Below are 13,524 nucleotides of genomic sequence, written 5' to 3' on the forward strand. Positions count from 1 at the left end.
GCATCACTAACTATTAAGAAAATTCAAAAAACAGACTCAAAAGGCCATATATTACATGATTCCATCTATATGAAGTGTCCAGAGTAGGTAAATTTGTAAAAATAGAAAGTAGATTCATGGTTGCCTGGGACTGGGGAGATGTTGAAGTGAGAGAGGAATAACTTCTAATTGGTATGGGTTTTGTTTATGGAATGATGAATGTGTTCTGAAATTAGTGGTGATGTTAGCACAATTTTGTGTATACACTAAAAATCACTGAGTTGTTTTCTTTAAATAAGTGAATTGTATGGTATTTAAATTTTATTTCAATAATGCTGTCTTGTTTGTCTTGTTTTAGGAAAGACAGATAAGTGTGTTTCCTATATTCCATGCAGAACTTGTTGACAAAAACAGGTTAAAAGCCATATAGATAAAATCAATCCTATGAGGCAGTCAACAAGATTTGGATGTTAGGGACTTTTTTTTTTAACAGCTAAAAGCCACCACTTGAGAAAAGCCCAACCAATGGACTGTTTGTTGCAGTTTTCAGTAGCAAGAATTGATTTGGACCTGAATGTGCAAACTTCAGCCCCAACTTGGAAATCCTCTTTCCATTTTATACCCAACTTCTTGATTTGCATTCAGCCTGAAACACTGCACTGCACACTTTGCAAGGATGCCTCCGTCTGCAGCCTCACCACTGACACAGACACACCAAGGCTGCTCCGGCTGCTGCTCTTGACCGCCCCCTCTTCATCTGCCACCAGCTGCCCCAGGCCCAGCCTGCTCCCTGCCTGGCCCTCTCGCCTCTCCAGCGAAAGCACCTTCAAGTTCTGCCAAGCTCTTCCTCTAAAACCCATAGTCACCTGTTTAGTTTCCTTCCTGTGCAGTAATTATACTGTATTCATACCCTGATTTGACATTTACATAGAAAAATGCAATTATAGCATCCCGAAAGGCGGAAATAACCGGCTGATGATATTTGAGGAGGAAAAAAATTAGTTGCAAGATGTGCTTCGGCTAAAGCTCTCAGAAGAGTGTTCCTACATGCTTTTAGGTGCTTATTTCTTTCACCTAAATATTAAACCTTGCCCAACTTAAAGCATTACGTTTTAAAAAGTCCTGTTAGGAGAACTCAAACTGATCCACTTAGAACCTTACAAAGAAAAGTGTTTCATTGGAGGTACAAGGTGAGAAGAAGCCTAAGAAAGTTCTTTATAAACTCATTCATCCAAAAAAACCCACAAAGTGCTGATTAGTAGACTATGATTTACATTTTCCACATTTTAAATTAGGAACAGAGGGAACAGAATGTACTGTGGATTCATTTCCATTTGTCGTCACCTGCTGGCTGGAAATGTCTCAGAATTTCAATAATGATCTTCTGTTCTATCTAACTACCAACAGATACTATTTCTTGAGTGTTTAATGAATGTCAGCATTGTGCTAAGTGCTTAACACACATTTTCAAGTAATAGAGACCTGGGTTCAGACTGTGATTCCACAACCTGCTAATTGTATGACATTGATCTTCAAGCCCAGAGTCGCCATCATTTTTAAACTAAATGCTCTATGAATGTAAAACGTTATTATAACTTTGCTTTACCATGAGGCTTTCATATCTACTCTGTTTGAGAGATATAAAATCTGTCCGATTTTGCAGGAGACCATTGGACATCAGGGTACTATCATTAAAGGTCTATGTGACATTGAGGATCTGCGTCCTTAGCTGTCAGGCTGGGGCCCCCAAATCTTCAACAGACCAGGTACACCAATGTTATTTTCCCTAGAAGCCCTTCCCAGCATTATTCTTCTTCACCAGGACGTTTTGTTTTTCTCTAGCCAATCATCATTTTGGATGCAGCTCAGTCCAAGGGCAGCTTTAATTAATGAGCCAGGTTTCTGGCGTTGATAAGAATTCTAGGTGAAGGTTGAGTGTGGAGGGCAGTTTTCATTAAATAAGCTAAATGTGGTTGCAGTTTGAAATGATATCGTCTGTCAGTTGCTGAACTGCTGTTTTATGACAACAGGAGTGACGGTCTTCCAAATTCAAAAACCACAGTAAAAAGTCTGTATGGGGAGAGATGTTTACTTGTACCCCAGCTGTTAAAATTCAACAATGCCTCTGCTTGTTTACCAGGGTAGAACCAACTGACATCCGTGTACATGGCCTGTGAAGGATCCCTCCAAACCTCAGTGTCCCTGGTGCTCATTCTGGGACTCCGGATCTGTTGTCATGACAACCGGCCATCAGACATTTTGGGTGATGCTCCATGTTCTAAAAACCTAACAGCATTTAAAACTTTTCTACTGTTATTTTCATTTCCATGCATTTAAGTTTATCGTTTTTATTATTTTATAGCATTTCCAGTGTCACATGCAGCTTTCATTGTTTTAGAAAGATTAATTCTATAGAGCTTTACGGTTTTATTTTTTGGTTGTTTTTTAACCATCCCTATCTACATCCCTGGTGGCTCAGAGGTTAAAGAGTCTGCCTCCAATGCGGGAGACCCGGGTTCAATCCCTGGGTCGGGAAGATCCCCTGGAGAAGGAAACGGTAACCCACTCCAGTATTCTTGCCTGGAGAATCCCATGGACGGACAAACTTGGTAGGCTACAGTCCACGGGGTCGCATAGAGTCGGACACGACTGAGCGACGGAACAGACAGACAGACAGATCTACATGTCACACCAGAGCGGTATATTTATTATAATCTACGTTGACACATCATTACCACCCAGAGTCTATAGTTTACGTTAGACTCACATTAGGGCTCACTCTTGATGTTGTCCATTGTATGGGTTTGGACAAATGTATAATGAATGACATTATCCACCACACCACTGTAACGTCATACAGAATAGTGTCTCTGACCTAGAAATCCTTTGTACTCATCCATTTATCCATCCATCCCTCCCTCTGAACCCCTGGCATCCACTGATCTTTTTACTGTCACTGTAGTTTTGTCTTTTCGGGAAATGCCATATAGTTGGAATCATACCTTATGGAGCCTCTTCAGATTAGTTTCTTTCTCTTACTAATTTAGGGTTCCTCTGTGTCTTTTTATGGCTTGCTAGCTTGTTTTAGTGCTGAATAATATTCCATTGTCTGAATGTACCACAGTTTACTTATCCATTCACCAACTGAAGGACACCCTGGTTGCTTCCGAGTTTTGGCAATTATGAATAAAGCTGCCATAAACATCTGTGTGGAGGCTTTTGTGTGGACATAAATTTGCCACTCCTTTGGTTAAATACCAAGGAGCACAACTGCTATATCGTACGGTAAGAATACATTTAGTTTTGTGATAAATTTTCAAACTGTCTTCCAAAGTGGCCAAGTCATTTTGCATTCCCCCCAGCAATGAATGAGAGTTCCTTCTGCCCCAAAGCCTCACCAGCATTTACTGTTATCTCTGTTCTGGAGCTGACCATTCTAACAGGTAGGTAGTGATAATTCACTACTGTCTTTTTTTTTTAGTATAATTGCTTTATAATTTGTGTTAGTTTCTGCTGTACAGTGAAATGAATCAGCCATGTGTATATACATATCCCCTCCCTCTTGGACCTCCCTCTGTCATACAAAGTAAAGTCAGAAAGAGAAAAACCAGCATCATATATTAATGCATATATGTGGAATCTAGAAAAATGGTACAGGTGTGCCTATTTCCAGGGCAGAAATAGAGACTTAGAGAATGGACATGTGGGGCACGGTCACTGTTGTCTTAATTGGCAATTCCTTGATGATGTATGATGTGGAGTGCCTTATCATATGCTTCTTTATCATCTATGTATCTTATTTGGAGGGAGTACATTATTTTCTATTGCTTTTATTTATACTTTACAAGTGATTTATTTACACAGATCTAAATACTGACATCCTAAAATCCCAGTGAGTAGTCCCATTGGCACCAAATGCGCGAACTGCCAGAGAAATGATCCTATCTTGTAACAGAAGGACCACCAGCCGCTCAGCATGGGAATCAAGCTTCAACATTAGCACCAATACTGGCACTCCCGTATTCAGTTATTAGATACTGAATTGAAAAAGCAATAGACAGCAAGGCAGCAGAATTGTGGGTGTGACAAGATACTCCATGTTACAGGAAAAATACTTAGGGTTTTCGCCATCCTAGACTTGCCACATTATGTAACCAAAGGAACTCAACACACCAGCATGAAACCACAGCAGCCCCAGGCACATGGCAGGAAAAGGCAGCTATGGTGGGGGCTCTGGATCGCGTGGAAAGTGAAAGGCACTGATTGAGCCCAGCCCTAAGCCAACGCATGGCTTAGTGAGAGCAGGTCTTCTGTCTAATGGGTCTTGCAGGTCTTGCGGCCCCTCTCTGCAAGCTCTGACTGGAAGGGGAAAACCTTGCTGTCCCTCCTGGCCCTGCCTGAGACATCTGGCCATTCCTACTCCTAGTCGTTAAAAGCAGAAGTTCTCAAAGCAGTAGTGCAAGCACCAACTCCATCACCAACTACAGGCTGTGTCCACCAACTACAGGGGAGGAAGGTCCTCATCTTTCTGACTCTTCATCTTTCAATGACCTACTCAAGGTGTAAAGTCCCGCTGGGAGCACCTGTTTGGCCGGATGGCCCTAAGCTGTGGGCCCTGTGCTAAGATGGCCCTGTTCTCAGCTCTGGCTGCTAAGATGAGAGCGCCAATATCATCCTTTTCTTTCTTCCTTTCTTTCTTAGTGAAAAATGGACTCTCCCTCTTGCCAACGGAGAATTCCCCCAAATTAGGAAATGGGCTCAGAACAGGGCGGACTATAAATGACAGCCATTTTGACCATACCTTCTTTTTCTTCCTTGAAAACACCAGTTCTGTCCCCTTTTCATGATCTTTGCTCTTGAAACCCCCCACCCTTTGCTCTCCCCCATCGTAAGGTGGCTAGTTCCTTCTCACGCTCCAGGTTTCAGCTCCCCGACCACATGGAATGCCCATCCTTCAGACTTCTCCCTTTCTTTCCCGACTCTCATCCCTCTGTGAAGATGACCCTGACACCACGTTTCCCTGTGTCGCGTCCTGTCTGCTCCCCTGGGATGTCATCCACGAGAGCAGAGATGTGGGCTAGCCCCTGCTCAGTCCTTTCCGCAGTGGAGATCCCCATGACCATGACAATGAATGCTTGGGCAGAACAAATAGAATTAAGGGCCTCAAAACTCTAATACTCTTTTCCTTTTTTAAAAGATGTTTTATGTGGGTTGTTTTTAAAGTCTTTGTTGAATTTATTACAATATTGTTTCTGGTTTTTTTGGCTATGAGGCACGTGGGCTCTTAGCCCCCAAACCAGGGATCAAATCCACACCCCATGCATTGAAAGGTGACGTCTCAGCCCCTGGCCTGCCAGGGACTATGCTTTTACCCCCATTTAGTGCACAAATATCTGCCTCCGTTGTTTGGCACCTACACTCTGGTTTTACTTAACATGGTTTTACTTAACATCTGGCTCCAGCCGCCAGCTGGATATCCCAGCTGTTTTCTTGGGCTTCTCCATCGGTCATTCCTTTGCATGATCCCCACTCCAGCCACCAGCCCCAACCTTGTCAAGCATTTCAGTCTCCTCTCAGTTTTGAGAGGTGGGGAATGGGGTGAGGAGGAAGGAAAAGGGGGCATTTGAGCAGGGGGGAGTTTTTCCCTCTTCCCCCTTGATTTTCTGTGACTGGCCCAATAGAAAAATTGATACAGGACAATAAACAGGAGAAAATGAAACAAATTTAATTCATATGCACAGAGGTTTCATAGGAATAGGACTTAAGAAGTGGCCAAAATAGGCAGCTTTTATACCTTTTAGCGGAGAAGGCAATGGCAAGCCACTCCAGTACTCTTGTCTGGAGAATCCCATGGATGGAGGAGCTTGGTAGGCTGCAGTCCATGGGGTCGCTAAGGGTCAGACAGGACTGAGCGACTTCACTTTCACTTTTCACTTTCACACATTGGAGAAGGAAATGGCAACCCACTCCAGTGTTCTTGCCTGGAGAATCCCAGGGACGGGGGACCCTGGTGGGCTTCTGTCTATGGGGTCACACAGAGTCGGACACGACTGAAGTGACACAGCAGCAGCAGCAGCATACCTTTTAGAGTAAGGAAAAATAAATTTGTGAAGAATTTTTGGAACAAAGAAATATGGACTTTGAGTGGGTTAATTAGTGAAGAATCTAAGAACAGTGTTTGGGCTTGGGGTAGTCAATTCAAGAGGAATTCTCTGCCCACGTCCCCGCCTCTGGTGATAAAGGCGTCCTTCCACCACCAGATGCAAGGACTGCACCTTTCAGGGATGTTTTATTTCCTGCCTTCAGGGAGACCCAGAGGAGGGTCAGAGTGTCTCTCTTGCATCAGCCATTTTTCAAGGGACTTTATTCAAAATAATCAGTACACACTTGAGGCACATTTTGGGGTGGCATGCTCTGGACCCCAACAGTGACTAGCTTAGAGAAAAGGACACACTGATGTGTAGGACAATTCAGTTGATTCACTAGGGGATGGAGATATGAGAAAGCATTGGACGTTTCTTGGGGGTTGCAGCAGACCCTTTAAGAAGAAGGACGAGGCGGAGAATCGTGAATGGGGATAAAGGGATTCTGGAAACCACTCTTCCTTCTGGAGTTTGATCCCAGGCTGGATAGCTGGGGTTTGGAATTCAAAACACAATGCAGTGAGTATTTTTAAGTTTCCGTTTACTTAAAACCAGCATGGTGCAGGCCACCACCGCAAGGGTCTGAATGCAAAGACAAAGGCGACTCCCTCTAGAGCAAAGTTAATGTAATGGGAAAAAACATCACAACATGACATGCCCTTTCTTGCCTGTGGCTAAAATAATAATAGCTCAGATTCATTGAGCCCTTAAAGAGCATTGATCTAAACACGTTTCATGCATCATTTCATCGAATTCTCATAAACCACTTGAGGTCTTATTGTTATTAGCAGTGTTTACAAGATGAGGAGACTAAACTCTGGGCAATTCCGAAGGTCACACAGCTGGCAATGGGTGAAACTGGGGTAGTTCCTCTTCAGTGGCCTCAGGTCCAATACCTGCCAGTATTTCTCCACATCCCTGTCTCTTTTTATCAAAGTCATGCTGATTCTGAGGCTCGGCTCATATAAGACTTCCTTAATGAAGTCAGAACTGACCTCTCTTTTCTCTGTCCTTCCAAACCAATTCCTTTCTACCACTGTTGAGCCTAGCGCTAATGCCGCCTTTTATGACAATTCGTTAGTTTACTGAGTAGTTAGATATGCAGGAGGCTTACAGTCATGGTGTCAAGTCCAGCTCCATCCAGTTCAAACTGTGGCCGTTACTTACCAGCTGTCCTAGGAAAATGCGCGAACACGCACCTTGAAAGATGCGCGGCTCCCAGGAAGCCTAGATCTGTTTTCTAATTGTCCGCGTGCTGCCATAGTCAGGCGCGTCTCCAACCAAGTGAGCGCGGAGCAAACTGGAGGGAGGGGCACCGGACAAGCCAGGCTTGCCCTGGCCTGCCCTATACTTGGAAGTTGCACAACCTCACTCATTGAGCAGATGCTTCACGCAAGCTGGTTGGAGATGCATCTTAAGTGAAACCTCTTTTTATATGTATTTGGATGAAAAGAGAGCTTTAATTACAAGATTTAAAGCCAATTTTAAAAAAAATCAAGCCATATCCTAACCTGCAGGAAAACCAGTTCGGCACAGAGAGAAGCAGAATGAACACAGAAAAAGAGGGCGGAGTCAACCCGACCATCATGAATGGGATGCAGGACACGTGTCTGAGAGATGGATGACCGGCCCTGTAAACAGTCCCAGCTCTGAGGGAAGCATCCTCACATTTATTTTCTCTCAAGTTTGCTATCGTTTGCATTTTTTTCCTATTAGCTCTGAAGTCTTAAAAGAATTGTGCCCTAATCTGTGTTGCAACAACTTTCCTATTTATCCCAACTGAAGGAGAAGAGGATCGTGTTTCCAGCTTACATGGAATTTATGCATTTCAAAAACTATGCTTATATTCCACTCCTGTTGTTCAGTTTTATTTTTTTGAAGCAAATTCTTATGGCAGGAATACAGGCAAGCTGTATTCTTGCCTTTGCTCCTTTACACCTTCTGCCCAAAATGCAAGGTCAAGAGGCAGTATTTAGAGACACCATCCCACATAGTCTATTCTGGGTCTCTCTTCCCTGATGATAGATCATTTCAGTCACCACGACTCAGAGACAGTCACCTGGTACCCTTGATAAGGTGACAAATGTCACGAGAACTGAGAAGCCATTCCTTCTATGTGATCCCAAGATCTCCAGCTCGTCTTTATCTCAAAGAAGACTGATGAGAACCAGCTTCTTCAAATGCAAATAAGAACTTCCCTTTGTCAATCTGGTAAGATGTGCTTTTGTAAACACGGGGTGTTTTGACCTCCCGCACCCCCACCCCACCCCACCGCCAAGGATAAAACAAAGAGGGAAGAACTTCAACGGGTATTATAGAGGGATTTGGGCTGTATGTTGGATAAATCTTAGGTGAGTCAATGCCATTTAACCAGCTGAGGACTGAGTCAAAGCAGAGGTCAGATAGGGACTCTTCCAGGGACAGAATGGCACCCACCAAATTCAGCTGAGACAAAGTCCGTGTCGGTTGCCAAGAAGCTTCTGGCTGGTAGCCAAAGTCAAGAGTTTCAGTGACAAAAGGACTGAAGGAGAAACCATGGGGAACAGAGGGTGGGTAGGTGGGTGGGAGGAGACATACTAGCCCTCCCTCTGCAGACCCCTGTTCTTTTATGACACTTCCTTCATCCCTTTTCATCTTCCCTCCACACCCATTGCTCCTGGGAACCACCAATTCAGGATAAGAGCATTTTGAAATTCCACAGGAAAATCTGAGGGAGGAGAGCGGATTGAAAAAATCCCACAACATTCCAGCTAAAGAGAAACCTTGGAGAAGAGAAACGTCCATGAAGATTTTAAGTCATCTGCCTTGGAAGATGCAACAGGCACTCCTTGCATAGAGAAACAGCAATGGTTCTTGAGTTTAGCACACCTCAGACATGCCTAGCAGGTTTGATAAAACACAGACTGCAGGATTGCATCCCAGAGTTTCTGATTCAATAGTGCAGGTGAGGCCCCAGTTCTACCTAGTTCCTTGGCAATGTTGCTACTCTAGCCTGATTCTGATATCAACTATTTAGCAAAATCTATTAGGCCACTGCTGCTTTTGTGAGAACAGAGCTTCCAGGGAAACCCACAAGTGTAATGAGGTCCGGACCCAGAGAACACACAAACAGCACTGTGGGCAGCCGACCTCAGGGTGGGCCCTGCTAAGGCAATTAGGAGATTGTTACTCTCATTAAAGGCAGCTCGCAAAGTCAGAATAGAAGCCACCTGCTACTCCTGCATGCAGACAGCTCCTTCCGAGACTTTTCTCTCCATCCCTCCCTCCCTGTCTTTCATGCCTCCAGGCTCACAATGCCAAGAAGCAACAGAGCAGATTCATGAAATCAGTCACACAGGCGAACCGCCCATCAGGGCCACCATCCAAATCAGAGGGCTTGATTGTCTAAATCCAAATTAAATCACCTCACACATTTCTTAAGGTTGAAGTCGCTATAGAGACAGAAGGTTGATGAAGTTGAGCCTGACAGTGTCAGAGGGTCAGACTCACTGCTTCATCCTCTAAGACCCAGAGAGAGGAGGCAAGCCCCTGGAAGAACCTGGCAGGATGATCTCACTGGGCAATGTAATAAAAGCTGAAGGGGCAGGGCTGCTTTTTCAGACTTTTGATTAAATTCAGTGGTGCTAAGCAGACTGAGGCACTCTCATAAGCAAAGGCATTGGTGAGTAAGAGCTGCCTTTTCTGAATTTAGCTCCTGAAAAAAAAAGAAAATCCCGTCTTGGATTTTCTAAGCCGCTATAGTGAAGCAAATTCCCATCACACCCATCGTGGCATTTGATCCTCACGAGATCCTGCCCTTTTTTCTGTCTTGCACCAATAAGTGATTCTTCCGCACCAAGAATTTGTCAGAGGACAAAGGGGAAATAGCTCGAGTTATCTGTGGGACTGTTTGTGGTGATGGAATTTACGAGTCAATGCCCAGTTCCCTGCTACAAGTTGCCTGTGAGACCCAGTCTGTTTTTTAAACTGTTTCTTTAGGTCAATTTCATTTTGTTAAGGTCTTTATTTTCAGCCATCAGTAATGGTTTCAATGGAAGAGACCAGTTGTACAGCTGATTTAATTTGGTTATTTGAAGCAATAGTCCTCTACCTTGGCTCATACTGGAATCATCTAGAGAGTTTTAAAAGAAATACTGATGCGTGGGTCACACTTCCAGAGGTTCTGATTTAATTGGTCTGGGGTATGTCTTGGGCATGGGGAGTTTTTAAATCTCTCCAGGTGGTTTTAATGTGCAGTCAAGGTTAAAATCCACTGGCATAGAGAAACAGCAATGGTTCTTAAATTTAGCACACCTCAGACATGCCTCGGAGAAGGCAATGGCAAGCCACTCCAGTACTCTTGCCTAGAAAATCCCATGGATGGAGGAGCCTGGTAGGCTGCAGTCCGTGGGGTCGCTAAGGGTCGGACACGACTGAGCGACTTCACTTTCACTTTTCACTTTCCCACATTGGAGAAGGAAATGGCATCCCACTCCAGTGTTCTTGCCTGGAGAATCCCAGGGAAGGGGGAGCCTGGAGGGCTTCCATCTATGGGGTCACACAGAGTCGGACACGACTGAAGTGACTTAGCAGCAGCAGCAGCAGACATGCCTAGCAGGCTTGATAAAACACAGACTGCAGGATTGCATCCCAGAGTTTCTGATTCAATGGTGCAGGTGAAGCCCCTGTTCTAACTAGTTCCTCAGCAATGTTGCTACTCTGGCCTGATTACCACCCTTTGAGAACCACTTATAACATTAGTGCAAACACTTTTCCCATCATGTTGATCTGGCTCCGATGAGATGCCCCAAGAAGCCAACACCCAATAAGACAACATCCAGTGGAAAGAGAATCTTTCTGTTGCTTAGACCGCAAAGTTCTTAGTTCTGAGCCTCATTCTTATGTATTTCAAGAGAGCACCAGACTTTGGCAATGAGCCTGGAACTAGGTCTAGACCAAATGGAACTAGGTTTAGTTTCTACTGTAGTTTCTGTGTTGCTTCTCTCATTTAAGTGTCCTGCTAACCCCTGGCAGGCACTTGACTGACTCTACCTGTTCTCCAGGTTCATGGAGAGGGCTAGCTGTAACTCAAGACCCAGGCGGAAAGCCCCTCTAGACTCTACAACCTTGTAGCTTGAGTGTGTGTGTGTGTGTGTGTGTGGCCACCTATGAAATTACTGTGTCTCTGGGGCCCAAGAAGAGGGCAACTCTACAACCTGTCAGGCTGGCAAGAACATCACCAAGTAGAGAGTATCCCCTGGGCTGTCCAGATCCGCCCATGCAGTGGAAGAGGCAGGATGAGCCATGGTCCCCGCTGATCATGTTCAAGATGTTCTGTGAAGCATCCAGAAGCAGGTCTGATGCCTTAAGTTCCCCAGGAATAAACCCTAAGAGAGCTCAGACAACTGGGAGTGGTGGAGGTCACAGTGAGGAATCCCTGCATTCATATATGTTCCTTGTTACTTTGGACATTTCAAACAATTGATTTATAAAAATCTAAAGGATATGATTTTTAACTTTGCTTTTTCCCCGAGCTAAGGAAGGTAGCCCTGCCAGCTGCATGTACATGAGACAAGAGCAGACCTTCCATTGACATTCTTCTTCCTGACCAATAACCATAAAACACTTGCAAACCATACCTGTGAAATCTCACTGACCTACTTAGAATGGCAAGGTAGATGATTTATTTGATGCAAATCCTGTTGTACATTTAGAAAAGGAAGCAAAGGCACAGAGAGATCACACGATTAATTTAGTGCCAGAGCTCAGGCAGAAGTTCCTGGTTCCGCTCCAGGCTGAGAGGGAGAGGAGTTGAGGGGAAGGATATCCAGGGACTGCCTTGGAGGCCACAGCGAGGCAGACATGTGAAGCTCTTTCCCCAAGCCAGCCTGAGACCTCTCTTTAGGTCTATGTATACCCCATAGCCCCATGCTGGGGCTTCCCTGATAGCTCAGCTGGTAAAGAATGCGCCTGCAATGAAGGAGACCGCGGTTCGATTCCTGGGTTGGGAAGATACCCTTGAGAAGGGATAGTTTACCCACTCCAGTATTCTTGGGCTTCCCTGGTGGCTCAGCTGGTAAAGAATCTGCCTGCAATGTGGGAGACCTGGGTTCAATTCCTGGGTTGGGAAGATCCCCTGGAGAAGGTAAAGGCTCACCACTCCAGTATTCTGGCCTGGAGAATCCCATGGACTATACACAGTCCATGGGGTCGCAGAGAGTCAGACATGACTGAGTGACGTTCACTTCACATTTCACTTTCATACCTTATGCTTCTAAGATGTATTTCAAAGATTTTTGATGGAGCATCCAAAACCCCATATTAAAAACTGCATGTCACCTCACCAGAGGCCGTATTCTGAAGACAGGGGGTATTGAAGGAGCGCCTCCAAGACAGTGTCCCATGGGCCCGATTTCATTTGAAAAAGCTGATGATGCAAACTTCAGTATGCGTTAGATTCCCCTGCAGGTTTGTTAGAACCCAGGCTGCCAGGTATTATCCGCCAGGTTTCCAATTCAGTAAGGCTAGGGTAAAGCCTAGGAATCTGCATTTCTAATAAGACCCCAGGCAATCCTGCTGCTGCTGCTGCTGTGGGTCTGGGGACCACTCTGAAAACCACTACAACAAGACAGGGGTCCTCAGCCCTGGCTGTGTATCTGAATCACCCAAGAATCTTTTAACAACTATAAATACCAGGATCGCCCAGACCAGCTAAGTCAGCCTTTCTGCAGGTGAAGTCTGAATATTCATGTTTTTAAAGTGGTACCCAGGAGCAGCCAAGGTTGAGAACCTCTGCTTTAAGGAAAACCCTGTGTAGAGGACAAGGTACCCAAAGCCTAGGTCAGAAGGTCTCAAAATGCAGTCCTGAGTCATCAGTATCACCTCGCACCTTGTAGGCATGACAGATGCTTAGATCCTCAGACCTACAGAATCAGAAACCCTGAAAGTAGGGCCCAGAGATCTGTTTTCACAAACTCTAGGGAAATCTGGGCTTCTCAGGTGGTTCAGTAGTAAAGAATCCGTCTGCCAATGCAGGAGATATGGGTTCAATCCCTGGGTCAGAAAGGTCCCCTGGAGAAGGAAATGGCCACCCACTCCAGGATTCTTGCCCTAGGAAGTTCCATGGACAGAGGAGACTGGCAGGCTACGAGTCCACAGGGTCGCAAAAGAGTTAGGCACTACATAGTGAATAAAACCAACAGCCACCAGGGAAATCTGGGGTCTGGTAAAGTTTGAGAAACTGCTAATCGAAGTCCATGGCGTCCCACACCAGGTGACCCCCTGGAAGCTGGACTAGAGAGCAGTAACTGAGGCAGGGCCCACAGCCAGCCGCGGGCACCAGCTGCTCAGGGTGGCTGAGCTGGAGGAGGGACAAGAAAGGAGACCATTTATCAGGCTGTCAGCGAGGTGCCCTGGCACGCTG

This window comes from Moschus berezovskii, chromosome 15 (genome assembly GCF_049115385.1).
Source record: "Moschus berezovskii isolate FMDL1 chromosome 15, NW_MosBer_1.0, whole genome shotgun sequence".
Lineage (NCBI taxonomy): Eukaryota > Metazoa > Chordata > Mammalia > Artiodactyla > Moschidae > Moschus > Moschus berezovskii.